Raw genomic sequence first — 13,826 nt, forward strand, 5'->3', positions numbered from 1 at the left:
TGCAACAGTGCAAACAGTGTCGGTCTCAGTGAGGAGGAATCGAAGTAGTCGGCGGCCTGTGGGACAAATCTACTTCCTCAGCCTCCGTCAGTGGAGCAGGACAGGGACAGCAGCCTGTCACTGGAAATATTGACACCCTCTGCCTGATGATGATGCCGTGCAAATCTCTGCTCTAGCTTCCTGTTGTAGGACTCCTTCGCTTTCCTCAGTCGTGGACCTCGAGTTCTCCCCCAGCTGGGCTTCAGCTCTGCCCGGTCTCTGCCCTGAAACGCCTCTTTCTCTTGTTGAGGAGGTTTTTGACATCGCTTGAAATCCAGGGCTTGTTGTTAGGGAAGCAGCGACAGTTTTGGTGGGAACAGCAACAACCATGCAGAAGTTCAGGTCGTCTGTGGTAGCAGTGTGTGACCCCTCAATGTCCTCCTCGCTGTGTGGTTCTTGTAGCACACTCCAGTCAGTGCAGGACTCAAAGCAGCCCTCAGAGCATCCACCGCCTCTGGAGACCATTTCCTGAAGGAGCGTGTAGTTGTGGGGTTCCCTGAGTACCCGTGGGAGTTGTATAGGGGCTGGAGAAGGACAAGACTATGGTCTGATTTCCCCAGTGGAGGAAGAGGAAAGCAACAGTAAGTGCATCCTTCACATTGGCATAAAGGAGGTCAATGGTCTTGTTTTTCCTGGTCGGAGACACAAAGTTAACAAACCATGAAATGTTGGGAGAGTAGAGTCCAAGTTGACATGATTGAAAATCACCAGAGGACTGCAATGAAAGCCTCGGGTGCTGTGTTTGCAGCGTCACATGTTAGAGTGGATGACGCCAGATGCCACTCGCTGCCTGCCCGCGGAGTAAATGTAAACACAAATGCAATGGCGTGGGAGAACTTTCTGGGCATGTAGTAAGGTCTGAGACTCACCGCAAGCAGCTCAATGTCCCGACAGCATACCGCCACTTTAACCGTTATATGTCCCGGTTGCACCATCTGTTGTTAATGAACAGTGCGAAAGTCCCCGCCTTTATGCTTTGCCGGTTAGCTTAGCGCCCTGTCCGCTCATTGCGACAGTGGGTGGTCCAGGCAAATCCACATTAGCATCCGGAGGATGCCGGTTAGTCATCGCCTCCGTGAAGCAGTTACCGCCACACTCCTGTAGATTTTCTGGTTTCTTCACCAGAAACGCCAGTTTCGCCGGCCCTATATCGCGCGCGTTACATTCCCCATGACGACGGATGGAATGGATGGCTTGTACCTCCACCGCTTATAGCTGCCTAGCCTTCACCTTTAGCGCCGGCTCTGCAGCCCCGGTACGGGCCGCCTCAGCTCCTCTGGTACAAAGCAAAAGCTGCCGCTTCCCCATTACCGGAGAGAGAGCAGCCGTCCCCTGAATAAACAAGGTTATTTTCTTCCAGGAGATAAAATACCCATCGGATATAATAAGAACTGCCCAGTATGTAAAAGTAGTAAAGTGAAGAGGAGGTGTTAAAAAAAAAAAAGGCGATGAAAAACAATAAGTTAAACTACAGAGCGAGCTGGTGAGGCTGCCACTCTTGATCGGGCGCCGGAAGTATGTTAGTTCAGATCCTGTGGTGGTCTTCACAGATCACAACCCTTTGACTTTCCCACTCGCCAGTGTCCCAACCAGAGGCTGGTTCGCTGGGCTCTGTTCCTGCAGTCCTGCAGTTTGGACATTCGTCACATCAAAAGGACACGTGTGGTGGCGGATTCATGTCCCTGCAAAATTCCTTGTTAGCGATATGTCCTTCTGTTTGTTATAGTGTGTGATTTTCCCTCTTGGCTCTGTCTAGTGTCCTTGGCCTCCCTCTGGCCCCTTAAAGGTGCTTCTAGGATCCAGTTGCTAGACCGAGGGGGTTTGCAGCTGGGTGGAACTGTGTGGTGAGGTGTTCTTTTTTTTAAAATGCTTTTTTCTTGTTATTTTGTTAGTTTGTTGGGTTGTTTTGGTCTTTGTTTTAGTTAGTTGGGCTTAGCTGGTGGGTTATTGTATACCCTCACAAACAAAACAAAAAACAAAATTACATAACCATCTTTTTAAACCTTGATAGGGGGTAGCACTGCTACCCATATCTTTCACCATGTGCTTCTTTTGTCCTTCAGAGAAGCTGACCAGATTTATACCAGCAGCACATTTCCATGTTCCCTGCAACATGCCGCTAAACAGCACACCACCACATGTGGCCCCTGAGGGACGCGCTAGGGGACATGGTGGAAGTTGCAGATCTTTTGATCATCGCCAGTAACAGCAGTTAGTCATGCAGCGTCAGGAAATATGTGATGTTTGAGATATGATCACAAAATGTCTCCTTGTTTCAGCTCACTGGTTGGCGAAGGCGATAACCACTACGCTGTTTGAAACGCTATTAAAAGTTGTTATGCTGCGTACAGTGGACAATCAGATATTAGTCTTCCGTTTTGGTTAATAGGTGCTGAAATACCTATGGTCACGCCAGCTGTACAGTTTGAACAACGAAGTTGTTCCAAAACGTGTCATATGTTTACCGGGCTTTTGAAAGTGGGGACCCTTTTGTGCAGGAACCGGATATAGTGATTACCAACTTTACTAACTTTTTCCATTCATTGTTCATGGTAGAGACTATCACCACAGGATGCAATACAGGCTTGGCTGTGCGGAATTGTGGTGGTTGCTCTAATTTTTTAAGGAGATGAGCTATCTTAGTTTACCTAGTTCCCTCGCCTTTCTCCTACTGCCAGCTAGTGGCCTTACATGCGTGAATTTCCGTACTCAAATTATAGTTCTATCGTGTTTTGTATTTATTGTATAAAGTGTTAAACAATAATCCCATATCTAAGTAATTACACTAAGTTCTTTATAGTCCATTGGACAACGTTATGTGTGATTACTTAATAAGGTCAAACCAAGTGATCTTCAAAGCTGTGTGTTTGAGGGCGTGATCGGGAGGATGGCAAAACACCACACCAAGCATACGAGTCCACATGTTTGTTATTACTTAATAGGGACAAGGTGGTGATGAGATACGTGACTCTTAGTACATAACGGGTCAAATTGAGTAATTGATCGCGTTGTACCCCTCCCTGAGCTTACCACCTTGCCGTGGTGGAGGGTTTGCGTGTCCCAGCATCCTAGGAGCTCTGGGTTGTCGTGGGGCTTTATGCCCTGGTAGGGTCACCATGGCAAACAGGTTCCTAGGGGAGGAACTACACAAAGTGTAGCTCAACGACCCCCTGCCATGATGAACGAGACAAATGGTCCAGAGTTTCCTTCGCCCGGACGTTGGTCACTGGGGCCCACCCTGGAGCCAGGCCTGGGGGTCAGGGGCTTGATGGCGAAAGGCCTCTGGTTGTTGTGGGCCTTTACCCATGGGGCCTGGCTGACACACACAACCCGAAAAGGCGACGTGGGACCTCCTGCCCATGTAGGCTCAACACCCGTAGGAGAGGCTATAGGGGTCAGTGCCATGTGAGTTGGGCAACAGCCGAAGGCGGGGACCTTGGCGGTCTGATCCTTGGCTGCAGAAGCTAAGCTAGACGTGGAATGTCACCTCTCTGGTGGGGAAGGAGCCTGAGCTGGTGTAACGCAGACTGTATAAATAATAAAGCGCTGCGCCAGTGTTCGAATAATACAAAAAAGAGCACATATTTCTGAAATTGTCATGTTTTCTTATTTAAAATATCAGCATTGAAACCTGGGACAGCAAATTGCTTGATTTCTTTGGGAAGGAACATATGGAAGAATGTAATAAGTTGATAACAATAAAAGATATGATGTAAACACATGTTAAGAAGCCTGTAAAAGTAGAGATTTCTGTTATCATATTCCAAACATCACACGCCCTGATGTTGCATGACTAGTTGCTGCTGTTACGAAGGATTGAGAGATCTGTAAACTTCCAACGTGATCCCTAAAACATGGCCCCTCAGGGGGAGTACATGTGTGGTGTTTATGCATGTCGCAGGTCATGGAAATGCGCTGTTGGTATAAATCTGGTCAGGTGGCTTTTTAAAGGTTCACATTACAACCAAGCTCACGGTAGCCGAGTACAGCGAGGGGTGCTGTCGCTCCTCTCCACTCACACAACACTCATGCAGCCAGTCTGACCAGCAGCCCCGCAGTCCCAACCTGCAGTGGACTCCGTGACCGCCTGAGAGCTGCCCGCCTCTGCAGATGAATCACGCGTCCAGTTGTACAGTTACAGCAGAGACGCATATGAGTTTATTCTACCTTTGAAAGATCAAACAAAGAGGAGTCTAGTAACACTGTTCCTAGTCTTTCAGGTAGTCAACAGCTGTTGAACATTCCTAGAAGACCAGTAGTACAGAGTGTAGAGATGAAGGCCTAAAATGGAACTTTGTCTCAGAATGAAATGCAATAGCGTCAAAAAGCAGGCTACAAAGAAAATCACCTGAAATAAATAAAAAAAAAAGGGAAGGAAAATAGAAAATGAAAAGAAAGGACAACAAAGGAAAAGAAACATGTTTGAAAATGAACATATAACTTATATCCAAGTTTGCAGTAAAGCAACTTTATAGCAAAATATTAAAATGAAAGCTCAAATAAAAGTATTATTTAACCCTTTAAAACCTGGGGGAAAAGTCTCATCATCAGAAGAGAGAGGTTTTAGTTTTCTTTTGAAAATATTTACGAGGGTGGCTTCTCCAGATATTCATACCAGGCAGTGTGTCCCAGAGCTTCAGGACCTTATGATCAGTAGCAGACTTATGACTGCGTGATTTGAGCCATACTATAGTCTTGGAAAAAGTTTAAATGAAACTGAAATAAAAAGTTTAAATGCTTCAGCTGGGCCCTGAACAGTGCCTGGCAGGAACAGCTGAATTATGCTAGCATACTGGCACATAAGGCTGTATGTTATTTAAGCGATATCACAATGGAGTTTGTGATGTTTGACTGAGGTCATCGCTAGTGCTGTTAGGTCGACAAAAGCAACATGCGATGACTCCAGACCAACATCACAAACCCAAGTGATGATATTGCTTTTACAAGCCCAACATTCTACATATGGGGTATGACGCTGTAGAAAGGATGACATTGATGATTCATCAGTAGCATCATATGCAAACAATAACATGGTACATTCATGCATCTATCAGGCTTGTTTTGTCATTTATTGGAGTTTCTTGAAAAGCGGGAGAAGGATCTCTCTCCTTCTCCTCCCCTCCTCCTTGTATTTTTGATTCAGCGTTATTTATGCATAAAGAAACCAGTTCAAATTCATTTGTTGTTTTTGTATTTTATGGGCACAGGGGGAACCAAGGTCTGAACCATGATCATTAGCTACCTTCCCGGACGACAATATCCATTGGTATCCATGTGCAGTTTTACAGCCAGCGAAGCAGTCTGCGCAATTTGATAGTGTTGGAGCAGTTTAAAATTCTATTACACCACTGAGCATGTGACTATATATGTGAGTGAGAACAGGGTGAAGATGGCAGCTGAGGCCGCTGCCTCGCGTGGATGAGTAGGCTGACTTCGTGGTCATCGAGAAGGAAGCGTTGGCATTGATCCTGGCTTTGTAGCATTTGGAAATAGATAGATAGATAAATAGATGGTGGAATAGATAGATAGATAGATAGATAGGCAATGCTTTATTGATCCCGAGGGAAATTTAAGTAACCAGCAGCATAATAAAACATACAGAATAGAATATAGACCAACGAAATATACAAGCAATATATACAGAGAAAAAGAATGCAGAATATGCAAAAACGCAAGATATAAAAACAACAATAAACAATAAAAACAATTGCAATACCAGTATGAGACAGTGCAACAGTGCAAACAGTGTTTTATCTGTGTGAGGAGGAATCGAAGAGTCGTATGGCCTGTGGGACAAAACTGACTTCCTCAGCCTGTCAGTGGAGCAGGACAGGGACAGAGCAGCCTGTCACTGGGAAGACACCCTCTGCCTGATGATGATGCCGTGCAACTTCTGCTCCAGCTTCCTGTTGTAGGGACTCCTCTTTCGCTTTCTCTCAGTCGGACCTCGAGTTCTCCCTGTAATGCAGCGCTTTCAGCTCTGCCCGGTCTCTGTCTTGAAAGCATGCCTCTCTTTCTTGTTGAGGAGGCTTTTTGACATCACGCTGGGTAATCCAGGGTTTGTTGTTAGGAAGCATGGCACAGTTTTGGTGGGAAACAGCAATGTCCATGCAGAAGTTCAGGTCGTCCGTGGTGCGGTGTGTGACCCCTCAATGTCCTCGCTGTGTGGTTCTTGTAGCACACTCCAGTCAGTACACTCAGCAGCCTCAGAGCATCCACTGCCTCTGGAGACCATTTCCTGAAGGGAGCGATGTAGTTGTGGGTTCCCTGAGAGTACCCGTGTGGTTTATTATAGGGAAGCTGGAGAGAGGACAAGAACTATGGCCTGATTTCCCCAGTGGGAGGGAAGAGGAGTGAAGGAACAGTATGCCATCCTTCACATGTGGCATAAAGGAGGGGTCAATTGTCTTGTTGTTTTTCACTGGTCGGACAGTTAACAAACTTACGAAATGTTGGGAGAGTAGGAGTCCAAGCTGACATGATTGAAATCACCAGAGACTGCAATAGAAAGCCTCCTGGGTGCTGTGTGTTTGCAGCTGTCGCTGATGTTAGAGTGGATGGCGATCACATGCCACCTCTCCGGCGCCTGCCCATGGAGTAATGTAAACACCTGAAACAGCAGCAATAGCGTGGGAGAACTCTCTGGGCATGTAGTAAAGGTCTGAGACTCACCGCAAACGAAGCTCAATGTCCTGACAGCATACCGTCACTTTAACCGTTATATGTCACGGGTTGCACCATCTGGTTTGTTTAATTTAAAATAGCTGTAGTTCTTATTTAAAATACTGTACACTGGAAAACCTGGGAAAACAAATTGCTTGATTTCTTTGGGAAGGAACATGGGAAAGAATGCAATAAGTTTATAACAAAAGATATGATGCAAATATTTAAGAAGCGATTAAAAAGTAGAGATTTCTGTAGAGTAGAGATTTCTATCACACAGAAAAAAACGTTACACCACACGAATGTTGCCAACTTAGCAATCTCTTTGGTAGTTATATCCTGAGCAATTTTTTCAAACCCCTTGGCGACTTAATTTGTCAAAGCGACCAGCAACAAATGTATGAGTTTCTTCTGGTCATCTGGGGAATGATTAAAGGACCAAAGCAAATCTAGCAACTGTGTATTGACAGAAGCAAAGCATCTAACACATCCGCTCTGTGGTTCAAGATATTACAACCAAGCTCACGAGAGCCGAGTACAGCGAGGGCGGCTGTCGCTCTCTCCACTCACACAACACTCATGCAGCCGTAGCTCTGACAGCAGCCCCTGCAGTCCCAACCTACGGTGAGACTCATGACCGCTTCTGAGAGCACGCCCGCCCTGCAGATGAATCATTTCAGCAGTGTGCCACGCTTACGATAATCCACAGATGATGATTTTGTACAGTTACAGTAGAGACGTTATGTTTTTGTTTCCATTCTCACCTGGAAAGACCAGGAACAGAGTGTTGAGGAGTCTGCAACACTGTTCCCGGTCTTTCAGGTAGTCATCAATAAAGTTGAACATTCTGAGAAGACTTGAAGTAGCACAGAGTGTAGAGATGAAGGTTTAAAATGAACTCGGTCTCTGGAATGAAATGTACAATTGTCAATAAAGCAGGCTAAGAAAATCTTACCTGAAATAAATAAAAAAAGGAAAGGAAGGAAAATAAAGAAATGAAAAGAAAAGGACAACAAAGGAAAAGAAACATGTTTGCAAATGAACATATAAAGTAACATATCCAAGTTTGCAGTAAAACGCAACTTTTATTAGCAAAATATTAAAATGAAAGCTCAAATAAAAGTATTATTTAACCACTTTAAAACCTGGGAAAAGTCTCATCATCAGAAAAGAGGTTTTTAGTTTTTCTTTCTTTGAAAATATTTGGCTGAGGTGGCTTCTCAGATATTCATAGGCAGTGTGTCCCAGAGCTTCAGGACCTTAGGACCAGAGCAGACTCCTTTGGAACTGCGTGGTTTGGCTCTACTAAAGAATCCTTGGAAAAGTTTAAACCTTTAGCAAGAAACAAGCCTTGTCAGGCTCCACTTTCGTAGCAGCCTAGATACCGCACAGGGAACTGCAAAAGGAAATTTGGGCTAGTTTTCTCTCCTACTGATTTTTTTTGAAAGCAATTATTTCCTACATAACAAACCTGACACATATACAGTTTCAGTCTTTGGCAAAAGGTGTTGCACTTGACCCGGGGAATCGAACCGCCTCTACTCCGTGGAGGGCTATTCCAGGCAGACATCTCCTCGTTAGTATAGTGGTGAGTATCCCCGCCTGTCACGTGGGAGACCGGGGTTCAATTTCCCCGACGGGAGGTTAGTTGACTTTTTCGAACATGCTGCGTGGCCTCAACTCGTCCTCTGTCAGAGGGCTAAACAACATTGCTGAATCGGCTGGCAACAAAAAAGTGGCAACAACAGCAAGAGCACTGTGATAGTCATGTCCGGATGGTCCACTGACTGGCGTCTCTCAGTTCACATGAAAGGCCCTTCAGTAAAGCTTCAATGACGCAAAGGACTCCCCTGCATTGGCTGAGAATCGAACCCGGGCCTCCGTGCAGCAGGCGAGGAATTCTACCACTGAACCACCAATGCTGTGGTGGACATCACAGTTGTGCCTGAGTCAGAAATGCATGCACATAACACAGACTGTGACAGTGACCAATCTGAATGAAGGGCATGGACAATAGGTCAGACAGCCCAAGTGTATCCAAGACTATAACACACATGGGAGGAGTGGACCTGCATGACCAGTTTGTCAGCCGCTACAGAGTCAACATCCGGTCCAAGAAGTGGTGGTGGCCATGCTTCAGCTGGGCCCTGAACAGTGCCATGGTGAACAGCTGGTGCTATTACTGGTACACAAGGCTGTATGTTATTTAGCGATATCACAATGGAGTTTGTGATGTTTGACTTATGAGGTCATCGCTAGTGCTGTTCGGTCGACAAAGCAACAGCGATGATATCCAGACCAACATCACAAACCCAAGTGTGATATTGCTTTACAAACATTCTACATATGGGGTATGACGCTGGTAGAAGGATGATATTGATGATTCATCAGTAGCATCATATGCAAACAATAACATGGTACATTCATGCATCTATCAGGCTTGTTTTGTCATTTATTTGGGTCCTGGTAAAGCGGGGAGAAGGATCTCTCTCCTTCTCCTCCTCCTCCTTGTATTTTTGATTCAAAGGTTATTTATGCATAAAGAAACCAGTTCAAATTGTTGTTGTTTTTGTATTTTATACAGGGGAACAAGGTTTGAACCATGATCATTAGCTACCTTCCCGGGACGATAATATCCATTGGTATCCATGTACAGTTTTGCAGCGACGGCCATCTGCGCAATTTGATAGTGTTGGAGCAGTTTAAAATTCTATACCTGAGCATGTGACTATATATATGAGTGAGAACAGGGTGAAGATGGCAGCTGAGGCCGCTGCCTCGGCTGATGAGTAGGCTTTGACTCGTGGTCATCGAGAAGGAAGCGTTGGCATTGATCCTGGCTTTGCAGCATTTTAGATAGATAGATAGATAGATAGATAGATAGATGGGTACTTTATTGATCCCGAGGGAAATTTAAGTAACCAGCAGCATAATAAACATACAGAATAGAATATAGACCAATAAATATACAAGCAATATATACAGAGAAAAGAGAGATGCAGAATATGCAAAAACGCAAGATATAAAACAACAATAAACAAAAAACAGTGCAATACCAGTATGAATAGTGCAACAGTGCAAACAGTGTTTGTCTGTGTGAGGAGGAATCAAGAGTCGTATGGCCTGTGGGACAAACGACTTCCTCAGCCTGTCAGTGGAGCAGGACAGGGACAGCAGCCTGTCACTGAAGACACTCCTCTGCCTGATGATGATGCTGCAACTTCTGCTCCAGCTTCCTGTTGTAGGACTCCTTCGCTTCTCTCAGTCGGACCTCGAAGTTCTCCCTGTACGCCGCTTCAGCTCTGCCCGGTCTCTGTCTTGAAACCCTCTTTTCTTGTTGAGGAGGTTTTGACATCGCTGGTAATCCAGGGCTTGTCGTTAGGGAAGCAGCACAGTTTTGGTGGGAACAGCAATGTCCATGCAGAAGTTCAGGTCGTCCGTGGTGCAGTGTGTGACCCCTCAATGTCCTCGCTGTGTGGTTCTTGTAGCACACTCCAGTCAGTACCTCAGCAGCCCCTCAGAGCATCCACTGCCTCTGGAGACCATTTCCTGAAGGAGCGTGTAGTTGTGGGTTCCTGAGTACCCGTGGTTTGTATAGGGGCTGGAGAAGGACAAGACTATGGTCTGATTTCCCCAGTGGAGGAAGAGGAAAGGAACAGTATGCATCCTTCACATTGGCATAAAGGAGGTCAATTGTCTTGTTTTTCCTGGTCGGACAGTTAACAAACTGATGAAATGTTGGGAGAGTAGAGTCCAAGCTGACATGATTGAAATCACCAGAGACTGCAATGAAAGCCTCGGGTGCTGTGTTTGCAGCGTCAGCGATGTTAGAGTGGATGACGCCACATGCCACCTCCGCGTCTGCCAAGTGAGTAATGTAAACACAAACAGCAATGGCGTGGGAGAACTCTCTGGGCATGTAGTAAGGTCTGAGACTCACCGCAAGCAGCTCAATGTCCCGACAGCATACCGTCACTTTAACTGTTACATGTCCTGGTTTGCACCATCTGTTGTTAATTTAAAATAGTTGTTCTTATTTAAAATACTGTACACTGAAACCTGGGAAAACAAATTGCTTGATTTCTTTGGGAAGGAACATGGGAAGAATGCAATAAGTTTATAACAAAAGATATGATGCAAATATTATTAAGAAGCTGGTAAAAGTAGAGATTTCTGAGTAGAGATTTCATCACACAGAAAAAAACATTCCACCACACAGTGTTGCCAACTTGGCAACTTTGTAGCTATATCTAGCGACTTTTCAAACCCTTGGCGACTTAATTTGTCAAAAGCGACCAGCAACAAATGTAGCGAGTTTCTTCTGGTCATCTGGGGAATGATTGTGTTGACAAAGCAAATCTAGCAACTTGTATTGACAAAGCTTAAAGCATCTAACACATCCCGCTCTGTGGTTCACATTACAACCAAGCTCACGAGAGCCGAGTACAGCGAGGGGCGGCTGTCGCCTCCTCTCCACTCACACAACACTCATGCAGCCAGTCTGACTCAGCAGCCCCAAAAGTCCCAACCTGCGGTGGACTCCGTGACCGCTCTGAGAGCCGCCCGCCTGCAGATGAATCACGCGTGTCCAGCTTAATTTACCAATCACAGATGATGATTTTGTACAGTTACAGCAGAGACGTTATGTTTTTGTTTCCATTCTACCTGAAAGACCGGAACAGTGTTGAGGAGTCTGCAACACTGTTCCCGGTCTTTCAGGTAGTCATCAATAAGTTGAACATTCCGAGAAGACGAGTAGCACAGAGTGTAGAGATGAAGGTTTAAAATGAACTCGGTCTCTGAATGAAATGCACAGTTGTCAAAAAGCAGGCTACAAGAAAAATCACCTGAAATAAAAAAAAAAGGGAAGGAAAATAGAAATGAAAAGAAAGGACAACAAAGGAAAAGAAACATGTTTGCAAATGAACATATAAGTAACATATCCAAGTTTGCAGTAAAGCAACTTTTATGTAGCAAATATTAAATGAAAGCTCAAATAAAAGTATTATTTAACCCTTTAAAACCTGGGGGAAAAGTCTCATCATCAGAAAAGAGGTTTTTAGTTTTTCTTTTGAAAATATTTGGCAGGTGGCTTCTCAGATATTCATAGGCAGTGTGTCCCAGAGCTTCAGGACCTTAGACCAGAGCAGACTTTGACTGCGTAGTTTGGCTACAAAGTCTTGGAAAAGTTTAAACCTTTAAAACAAGCCTTGTCAGGCTCCACTGTAGCAGCCTAGACACGGGAACTGCAAGGAAATTTGGGCTGTTTTCTCCTACTGATTTTTTGAAAGCAATTATTTCCTACATAACAAACCTGACACTGTAGTTTCAGTCTTGGCAAAAGGTGTTGCACTGACCGAATCGAACCCGCCTCTACTCCGTGGAGGGCTATTCCAGGCAGACATCTCCTCGTTAGTATAGTGGTGAGTATCCCGCCTGTCACGCTGGAGACCGGGGTTCAATTCCCTGACGGGAGGTTAGTTGACTTTTCGAACATGCTGCGTGGCCTCAACTCGTCTCTGTCAGAGGGCTAAACAACATTGCTGAATCGGCTGGCAACAAAAAAGTGGCAACAACAGCAAGAGCACTGTGATAGTCATGTCCGGATGGTCCACTGACTGGCGTCTCTCAGTTCACATGAAAGGCCCTTCAGTAAAAGCTTCAATGACGCAAAGGACTCCCTGCATTGGCCGGGAATCGAACCCGGGCCTCCCAGCGTGGCAGGCGAGAAGTCTACCACTGAACCACCAATGCTGTGGTGGACATCACAGTTGTGCCTGAGTCAGAAATGCATGCACATAACACAGACTGTGACAGTGACCAATCTGAATGAAGGGGCATGGACAAGGTCAGACAGCCCAAGTGTATCCAAGACTATAACACACATGGGAGGAGTGGACCTGCATGACCAGTTTGTCAGCCGCTACAGAGTCAACATCCGGTCCAAGAAGTGGTGGTGGCCATGCTTCAGCTGGGCCCTGAACAGTGCCATGGTGAACAGCTGGTGCTATTACTGGTACACAAGGCTGTATGTTATTTAGCGATATCACAATGGAGTTTGTGATGTTTGACTCGAGGTCATCGCTAGTGCTGTTCGGTCGACAAAAGCTTAACAGCGATGATATCCAGACCAACATCACAAACCCAAGTGTGATATTGCTTTACAGAACATTCTACATATGGGGTATGACGCTGTAGAAAGGATGATATTGATGATTCATCAGTAGCATCATATGCAAACAATAACATGGTACATTCATGCATCTATCAGGCTTGTTTTGTCATTTATTTGGGTCCTGGTAAAGCGGGAGAAGGATCTCCTCTCCTTCTCCTCCCTCCTCCTTGTATTTTTGATTCAAGGTTATTTATGCATAAAGAAACCAGTTCAAATTGTTGTTGTTTTGTATTTTTATACAGGGGAACCAAGGTTTGAACCATGATCATTAGCTACCTTCCCGGACGATAATATCCATTGGTATCCATGTACAGTTTTGCAGCGGCGGCGATCTCGCGCAATTTGATAGTGTTGGAGCAGTTTAAAAATTCTATACCTGAGCATGTGACTATATATATGAGTGAGAACAGGGTGAAGATGGCAGCTGAGGCCGCTGCCTCGGCTGATGAGTAGGCTTTGACTCGTGGTCATCGAGAAGGAAGCGTTGGCATTGATCCTGGCTTTGCAGCATTTTAGATAGATAGATAGATAGATAGATAGATAGGTACTTTATTGATCCCGAGGGAAATTTAAGTAACCAACAGCATAATAAACATACAGAATAGAATATAGACCAATAAATATACAAAGCAATATATACAGAGAAAAAGAGAGATGCAGAATATGCAAAAACGCAAAGATATAAAACAACAACAATAAACAATAAAAACAGTGCAATACCAGTATGAACAGTGCAACAGTGCAAAACAGTGTTTGTCTGTGTGAGGAGGAATCAAGAGTCGTATGGCCTGTGGGACAAACTGACTTCCTCAAGCCTGTCAGTGGAGCAGGACAGGGACAGCAGCCTGTCACTGAAGACACTCCTCTGCCTGATGATGATGCCGTGCAACTTCTGCTCCAGCTTCCTGCTGTAGGACTCCTTCGGCTTCTCTCAGTCGGACCTCGAGTT

General features: G+C 45.2%; 1 non-coding gene across 1 annotated transcript; it reads right to left on the reverse strand.

Moving 5' to 3' along the window:
* Nucleotides 1-12,384: 12,384 nt before the first annotated feature.
* Nucleotides 12,385-12,456, reverse strand: trnag-gcc (transfer RNA glycine (anticodon GCC)). Its single transcript has one exon. It is a non-coding gene; the product is annotated as a tRNA-Gly (tRNA).
* Nucleotides 12,457-13,826: the final 1,370 nt, after the last annotated feature.

Source organism: Plectropomus leopardus, unplaced genomic scaffold (assembly GCF_026936395.1).
Source record: "Plectropomus leopardus strain MGB_pleo_1.0 unplaced genomic scaffold, ASM2693639v1 Contig61, whole genome shotgun sequence".
NCBI classification, from domain to species: domain Eukaryota; kingdom Metazoa; phylum Chordata; class Actinopteri; order Perciformes; family Serranidae; genus Plectropomus; species Plectropomus leopardus.